Here is an 8812-nt window from a genome sequence, read left to right on the forward strand (position 1 = left end):
ATCCTTAATGATTGATTCCAACATTTTCCCCACTACTGATGTCAGGCTAACCGGTCTATAATTACCCTCTTTCTCTCCCTCCTTTTTTAAAAAGTGGCGTTACATTAGCTACCCTCCAATCCATAGGAACTGATCCAGAGTCGATAGATTGTTGGAAAATGATCACCAATGCATCCACTATTTCTAGGGCCACTTCCTTAAGTACTCTGGGATGCAGACTATCAGGACCCGGGGATTTATCGGCCTTCAATCCCATCAATTTCCCTAACACAATTTCCCGCCTAATAAGGATATCTTTCAGTTCCTCATTCTCACTAGACCCACTGTCCCCGAATACATTCAGAAGGTTATTTGTATCTTCCTTTGTGAAGACAGAACCGAAGTATTGGTTCAATTTGTCTGCCATTTCTTTGTTCCCCATGAAAAATTCACCTGAATCCGACTGCAAGGGACCTACATTTGTCTTTACTAATCTTTTTCTCTTCACATATTTATAGAAGCTTTTGCAATCAGTTTTTATGTTCCCTGCAAGCTTCCTCTTGTACTCTATTTTCCCCTTCTTAATTAAACCCTTAGTTCTCCTCTGTTGAATTCTAAATTTCTCCCAGTCCTCAGGTTTGTTGTTTTTTCTAGCCAATTTATATGCCCTTCCTTGGTTTTAACACTATCCTTAATTTCCGTTGTTCGCCATGGTTGAGCCACCTTTCCCGTTCTATTTTTACTCCAGACAGGGATGTACAATTGCTGAAGTTCATCCATGTGATCTTTAAATGTTTCACATTGCTTATCCACCGTCAACCTTTTAAGTATCCTCTGCCAGTCTATTCTAGCCAATTCACCCCTCATACCATCGAAGTTACCTTTCGTTAAGTTCAGGACCCTAGTTTCAAAATTAACTTTGTCACTCTCCACCTTAATAAAGAATTCTACCATATTATGGTCACTCTTTCCCAAGGGGCCTCGCACAATAAGATTGCTAATGAGTCCCTTCTCATTACACATCACCCAGTCTAGGATGGCCAGCTCCCGAGTTGGTTAGCGACTGGCTTCTTTTTTAGATACTTGTAGAAGTGCTTACTGTCTTTTTATATTTTTTGCTAGTTTACTCTCAAAAGCTATCTTCTCTGTCTTTATCATTGTTTTAGTCGTCCTTTGCTGGTTTCTAAAAATTTCCCAATCCTCTGGCCTTCCACTGTTCTTCACAACATTGTATGCCTTTGTTTTCAATTTGATACCATCCTTTACTTCCTTAGTTAGCCACTGATGGTTCATCCTTCTCTTAGAGTCTTTCTTTCTCACTGGAATATATCTTTGCTGAGAGTTATGAAATATCTCCTTCAATGTTTGCCACTGCTTTTCTACACTTACACTTTAATATATTTTCCCAGTCCACTTTAACCAATGAAGTACTTTGCAGCCAATGAAGTACTTTTAGAGTGTAGTCACTGTTGTAATGAAGCAAACTCTTGCAGCTAATTTGTGCACAGCAAGCTTCCACAAACACAACGTGATAATGACCTGATAATCTGTTTTTCTGTTATGTTTATTGGGATAAATATTGGCCAGGACAGTGCGGATAACTCCCCTGCTCTTCTTCCAAATAGTGCCATGGGATCTTTTACTTCCACCTGAGAAGGCAGACAGGACCTTGGTTTGACATCTCATCTGAAAGACGGCACTTCTGACAGTGCAGCGCTCCCTCAGCACTGCACTGGGAGTGTCAACCTAGAATTTTTGTGCTCAAGTCCCCAGAGTGGGACTTGAACCCACAACCTTCTGAATCAGAGGCGAGAGAGCTGCCCACTGAGCCACGGCTGAAACAATCAGTTCATTCATCTCATTTGTGCTTGTGGGATCTGGCTTTGTTCAAAATGGTTGGCTCAGCCATCTACATAACAAGAATGAATGCACTTCAAGATAGTTCCTTCTCTGTGTAGTGCTGAGGGTTATTTCTGAGAGACGAGGTAAGCTCCTCTCTGGACTTCACAAACAAGAGGTGTCAGCAGCCAACTCATATTTTTACACATATAATTGGTTGGGCCACACTTGGAGCACTGTGAACAGTTCTGGTCCATATTATAAAAAGAATATAGAGATACTAGAGAAAGTTTAGAAAGAGATTTCCTCGGGTGATACCAAAACTGAAGTTTTACCTATCAGGAAAGATTGAACAGGCTGCGGCTCTTTTCTCTGGGAAAGAGAAGGCCGAGAGGTGACCTAATAGAGATCTTCAAGATTATGGAAGAGATTTGATAGGGTAGACATAGAGAAGATGTTTCCCCTTGTGGGGGAGACCAGAACTAGGGGTCAACAATATAAGACAGTCACTAATAAATCCAATGGGGAATTCAGGAGAAACTTCTTCACCCAGAGAGTGGTGAGAATGTGGAACACACTGCCACAGGGAGTGTCAAATAGGATCGATGAATTTAAGGGGAAGCTAGATAAACACATGAGGGAGAAAGGAATAGAAGGATATGTTGATGGGGTGAGATGAAGAGGGGTGGGAGGAGGTTGGTGTGGAGCATAAACCCCGGCACGGACCTGTTGGGCCCAATGGCCTGTTCTTGTGCTGTAAATACTTTTTAATACACATTGTAACTGAGAATCATTCCAGAACCATCCTGCATTATAACAGTTTCATGAATGAACGCCTTTATGAAACAAATAATACAGTGATGGAACAGCACTCTCGGCCCCATCCCCGACCCAATCATCATCATCATAGGCGGTCCCTCGAACGAGGATGACTTGCTTCCACACCAAAAGGGATGAGCTCACAGATGTTTCAATGAAGGACCCGATATTCTAGTCCTGAATTCCAGGGGTAGAAGATGCCTGTGCGTGGATTTTTTTAACGTATGGTGGCCGTTGCACACCAGCCACCACACGGGCTTGACAGAGATCGGTCTTGATCCAGTGGCAAGGATTAACCAAGATGACTGGAGACCAGCTCTGCTGCACGGACCTAGTGCGCACACATATCGCAGTGTGGGCTGGCCCTCGGCTCTTCTGGGCCCCGCACCCTCATTTGCCGCAGCTCCGCCACGATCTACCGCCGCTCCTCCACCACAACCATTCACCGCACCTCCGTCACAATCTCTCACCTCTCCTCCACCACAAAACATTCGCCGAACCTCCGTCACGATCTCTCGCCGCTCCTCCGCCACAAAACATTCACCGCATCACAATGGCTTAGTGATGAATGCACCTCCGATAGAACCATTTGGTTCAGGGATCTCCCAGGTTCAATCTCTGGTTAATGTTGAGTTTAACCATTTCTCCCTGGCAGCCCGTTTGGATGCTTAAATTGGTCTCAAGAACCCTCGGCTAGGTTGGGGGAAATCAGTCAAAAACATGGAACCTGTTGAAACATATAAGATTTTGAGGGGGATTGACAGGGTAGATGCTGAGAGGTTGCTCCCCCCTGACTGGAGAGTCTAGAACCAGTCTCAGGAGAAGGGGTCGGCCATTTAGGACTGAGATGAGGAGAAATTTCTTCACTCAGAGGATTATGAATCTTTGGAATTCGCTGCCCCAGAGAACTGTGGATGCTGAATCGTTGAATATATTCAAGGCTGAGATCGATAGATTTTTGGACTCATGGGGAATCAAGGGATATGGGGATTGGGCTGGAAAGTGGATTTGAGGTCGAAGAGCAGCCATGATCTCATTGAATGGCGGAGCAGGCTTGAGGGGCCGTATGGCCTACTCCTGCTCCTAACTCCTGCTTAACCTTTATAAAACACTGGCCAGAGTATTTTGTCCACTATGGGAACCACATTTTCGGAAGGATGTCAAGGCCTTGGAAAGAGTGCAGAGGAGATTGGTTCCAGGGATGAGGGGCTTCAGTTAGGTGGAGAGACTGGAGATGCAGGGGTTGTTCTCCTTAGAGCAGAAACGGTTAAGGGGAGATTTAATAGAGGCGTTCAAAATCATGAAGGGTTTTGATCGAGTAAATAAGGAGAAACTGTTTCCAGTGGTGGGAGGGTCGGTAACCAGGGGGCACAGATTTAAGGTAATTGGCAAAAGAACGAGAGGCAATATAAGGAAACATATTTTTATGCAGCGAGTTGTGATCTGGAACACGCTGCCTGAAAGGGCGATGGGAGCAGATTCATTAGTAACTTTCAAAAGGGAATTGGATATAGACTTGAAGGAGAAAAAACATTGTCGGGCTATGGGGAGAGGGCAGGTGGGAGTGGGATGAGTTGGATAGCTCTACCAAAGAGCAGGCACAGGCACGACTGGCCGAATGGCCTCCTTCTGTGCTGTACGATTCTATGAGCTAGAAATTCTGTTGGGGCCCATTTGGAGTGATCGCTTTTGAGAAGTATCGCCGGGCAATAATCCTTTCTTCATCCCGGGAACTTCAGCTTCAGCGCTCCAAGAGGGAAGTGGAGGGTTAAATCAAGTGCTCACTGTCATGTATCTTACATTATTATATATAACTGTATCCTAACATGCTATACGTGACTGTAATAAGATATGACCTGTAACCACCAGCATACCTTACCACCAGGGGTGCACTTGCAAGAGACAGGTATTTCAGGGCAGCTCTCAGGCAAGTGCAGCATTCCAGAGCTGTGAAATAAAGGTGCAGGTCCAGAGTGACCTTGACTTCACTGCATGCCTCGTGTGAATCTGTACTGAGGGGACAGGACTTTACACTAACCACTTCTCTTCGAGCGCGAAAGCGTGTGAGAGGGGCGTTACCGGCAGAGCGCTGAGCAATGATCAGTCTAGCGCTGCCAGCATCAGAGTCTCCTTCCCTCGCTTCAAGGGAAGGGCCAATGATGGGTTGCAAGACTCTTCCTCTTATTTCTGTGGGGCCATGGGACCACTCTCAGGGCGTGGAGGGCCAAAGAATCGCGCAACAAGGTGTCGTCAAAAACAATCAGCAGGCACCAGACTGGGGAGAGAAATAAATTTTGCCCGACCTGACCACCACCGCCTTTAATTAGCGCTCCCCAAACAGCCGGCCGAGGCAACAATGTTTCCTGCAGCTGCCGTTGTTGATGCCCGGCTTCGATGCTGGGGATGTTGGCCTGATCGTGAACACTGATGTCAGTGCGTCTGTCCTGCCAGGGGAATTGCAGGATCTTGCGGAGACATCGTTGGTGGTATTTCTCCAGTGATTTGAGGTGTCTACTGTACATGGTCCACATCGCTGAGCCATACAGGAGGGCGGGTATCACTACAGCCCTGTAGACCATAAGCTTGGTGCCAGATTTGAGGGCCTGATCTTCGAACACTCTCTTCCTCAGGTGACCGAAGGCTGCGCTGGCGCACTGGAGGTGGTGTTGGACCCCATCGTCGATGTCTGCCCTTGCTGATAGTAGGCTCCCGAGGTATGGAAAGTGCTCTACATTGTCCAAGGCCGCACTGTGGATTTGATGACTCGGGGGCAGTGCTGTATGGCGGGGTCAGGTTTCTGGAGGATCTTTGACTTACAGATGTTTAGTGTGAGGCCTATGCTTTCATACACCTCGGTGAAGATCATCGAAGCACTAACCATACTCAACCAGCTCCGTTGGGCAGGCCACATCGTCTGGACACAAGACTCCTAAACCAAGCGTTCTACTCGGAACTCCTACATGGCAAGTGAGCCCCAGGTGGGCAGAGGAAATGTTTCAAGGACACCCTCAAAGCATCCCTGATAAAGTGCAACATCCCCACCGACACCTGGGAGTCCCTGGCCAAAGACCGCCCCAAGTGGAGGAAGAGCATCCGGGAGGGCGCTGAGCACCTCGAGTCTCATCGCCGAGAGCGTGCAGAAATCAAGCGCAGGCAGCGGAAGGAGCGTGCGGCAAACCAGACTCCCCACCCACCCTTTCCTCCAACCACTGTCTGTCCCACCTGTGACAGGGACTGTAATTCCCGTATTGGACTGTTCAGTCACCTGAGAACTCACTTTTAGAGTGGAAGCAAGTCTTCCTCGATTCCGAGGGACTGCCTCTGATGCTGTGGGGGGCAGGAGCGAATATTGCATCCGGGGCGGTGACGGGATGACGGCACGATCTAAGCGGCGTTAGAGAGCGAGGAAGTAAGTGTTAGCGCCAGCGCAAAATGGCCAGGGAAATTCGCGAGCATCAGTGAATTCGACGCGCCCGGTCGGTAACCCCATCGCGCCCCGTTACCACCCCCCCCCCCACCCCCCCCCGCAGGCGCTAACAGGAGACACAAAGCAGCCGAATTTCTCCCCCTATGATTCTATAACAGACAGTCACCACAGGGTGGTGCTGCTGAGCTAAAGATACTCCGCAGAAATGATGGTGACTTGCATTTGTACAGCCCCTTTAACACAATAAAGGAAGCTTCATGGAGGGCTGAGCGAACCAAGGACAAAGAATTAGGAGAAGCTGATTCATCGCACCTTCAAAAGATAGGCTTTGATGACATTTGCAAAGGCAGGGAGGGAAACAGCAAATTAAAGAGATCTTGGGAAAAAGTAATTTAAACAACTGAAAATTCTGTCACCAAGTGTCAGGGGAGAACATAAGAATTAGGAGCAGGAGTCGGCCATTCGGCCCCTCGAGCCTGCTCCACCATTCAATAAGGTCATGGCTGATCTTCGACCTCAATCACACTTTCCCGCCCGATCTCCATATCCCTTGATTCCCTGAGTGACAAATAATCTATCGATCTCAGCCTTGGATATACTCAATTGCTCAACATCCACAGCTCTGTGTGGTAGAGAATTCCAAAGATTCACCACCCTCTGAGTGAAGAAATTCCTCCCCATCACAGTCCTAAATGACCAACCCCTTATCCTGAGACTGTGTCCCCTGGTTCTAGACTCCCCAGCCCGGGGGAAACAACCTCTCAGCATCTACCCTGTCAATCCCCTTCAGAATCTTAAATGTTTCAATGGGATCACCTCTCATTCTTCTAAACTCTAGGGAATATAGGCCGAGTCTAGTCAAGGGGAGAGGATGTACAAGAGCCGAACGATGAAGAACTGTAGAATATGGGCTGGGACGTGGGGTTGGAGGATGTAATGTGTGCACCTGAGAGTATGCTCACAGGTTTGTAGAGCTGTTGAGTTGGGAGTGGCTTAGCCAGTCACGTGATGTTCACAAGACTCAATAAAACCCCGGCCAGTTGGGTTTGTGGAGTCCACGATGAGGTATGCAGTTGTGAGCCTGGTGAATGAACTGGCAATGTGTAGTGTGATTGTTAAAGCTTTTGTGAATAAACAAATGTGTTCTAAATCGCAATGTGTTGCTATGCATTCTTAAGCAAAGAACCCATGAAGCAAATACATTACAGAGGGGGTTATGGAGGTGGGGGAGGGGCTCAAGGCCATGGAGTGGGCATGAGGATTTTGGATTTGATGCACAGGGGAGCAGTAGGGGCTGCCAACTCGTCCAGGACCTGAGGGTCCTTGTGCATGAAATGCATCAGGTGAGTATGCAGGTACAGCAAGTAATCAGGAAGGCAAATGGAATGTTGGCCTTTATTGCAAAGGGGATAGAGTATAAAAGCACAGAAGTCCTGCTGCAACTGTACAGAGTATTGGTGAGGCCACATCTGGAGTACTGCGTACAGTTTTGGTTTCCTTATTTAAGGAAGGATATACTTGCATTGGAGGCTGTTCAGAGAAGGTTCACTAGGTTGATTCTGGAGATGAGGGGGTTGACTTATGAAGATAGGTTGAGTAGGTTGGGCCTATACAATTGGAGTTCAGAAGAATGAGAGGTGATCTTATTGGAACTTATAAGATAATGAGGGGGCTCGACAAGGTGGATGCAGAGAGGATATTTCCACTCATAGGGAAAACTAAAACTAGGGGACATGGGGCTCAAAATTGTCAAGGAGTTGCTCCATTTTTTTTTGAAGCAACTTGATTTTTCTGGAGTATCTTAAAAATCCCCATTTTGCACATTCAATTTGTGCCAATGTAAGTGACTTAGTTACGATGTTTTTAGTTTAGTTTTTCTCAAAAAGGGGCGTTACCAGTCACCTATGCCAGTTTTGACCATTTAGGCCACTTTGGCCAGCGAATAGTTATTCCAAATCTACTTAGGCCAGCATATGCGGCCACTTCAGAAAACCTTTGTGGAGAGTTAAGAAATTAGCGCAGGTCAGTACATTGGAGGCCAGCAGAACTTAATGACTTGACGAAAGAATGTGAATAGGATCAAACAGCTATACAGGACATCATATGACAAACTTCACAAAGTTCATTTACTAGCCTTTTGGCTAAGATCAAGTGTAGTACCGTTTCTGACCAGCCACCATGACCCCAGGGTGGTTCCTCCCTGGTCAGGAAGGTATATGCTTGCATTTTTGGAAACAGGAGGTGGGTGGGGATGTTTGACCCATCCACCTCCACGGAGGTGTGTGGGGGACCTGACCCATCCACCTCCATGGCACGAACCTGGTATTGCAGTACTTCCAGGAACGGTGCAGTGGCTCTAGGCCTTTTGGCTAAGAGCATTGGCGCAGAGTGATCCTTGGCATGTGCAAGGTGACCTCTGGCGTTTGTGATTTGACAAAGAATTGGAACGATTGGCTACGAATTAAAAAAAAAAACAGAAGCATTCATCGAAGCTTAAAATACAAAAATAAAAGAAATAAAAGATAGTTGAATTAAATTGCCCTAATCTCACAACTAATTTAAACAACTATTTGCAATGATTATACTGGGCCAAAATTGAGCCCATATTATCTAAATGAAGTCTACTTCCTCTGTCACTACTATACTTCTTTCACAATAGCACCAGGTGAATAGGCTTGACAACTGGTCACTACTATTCACGAGACAAAACATAGTTACATAATTTTTTCAAAATATCCAAAAGTCCAG

At 46.6% G+C, this 8812-nt stretch overlaps 1 pseudogene; it reads left to right on the forward strand.

Moving 5' to 3' along the window:
• The first annotated feature begins 8185 nt into the window (after positions 1-8185).
• On the forward strand, positions 8186-8420 carry LOC139275366 (U2 spliceosomal RNA; annotated as a pseudogene).
• The last annotated feature ends 392 nt before the right edge of the window (positions 8421-8812 follow it).

Source organism: Pristiophorus japonicus, chromosome 10, assembly GCF_044704955.1.
Source record: "Pristiophorus japonicus isolate sPriJap1 chromosome 10, sPriJap1.hap1, whole genome shotgun sequence".
Classification (NCBI taxonomy): Eukaryota; Metazoa; Chordata; class Chondrichthyes; family Pristiophoridae; genus Pristiophorus; species Pristiophorus japonicus.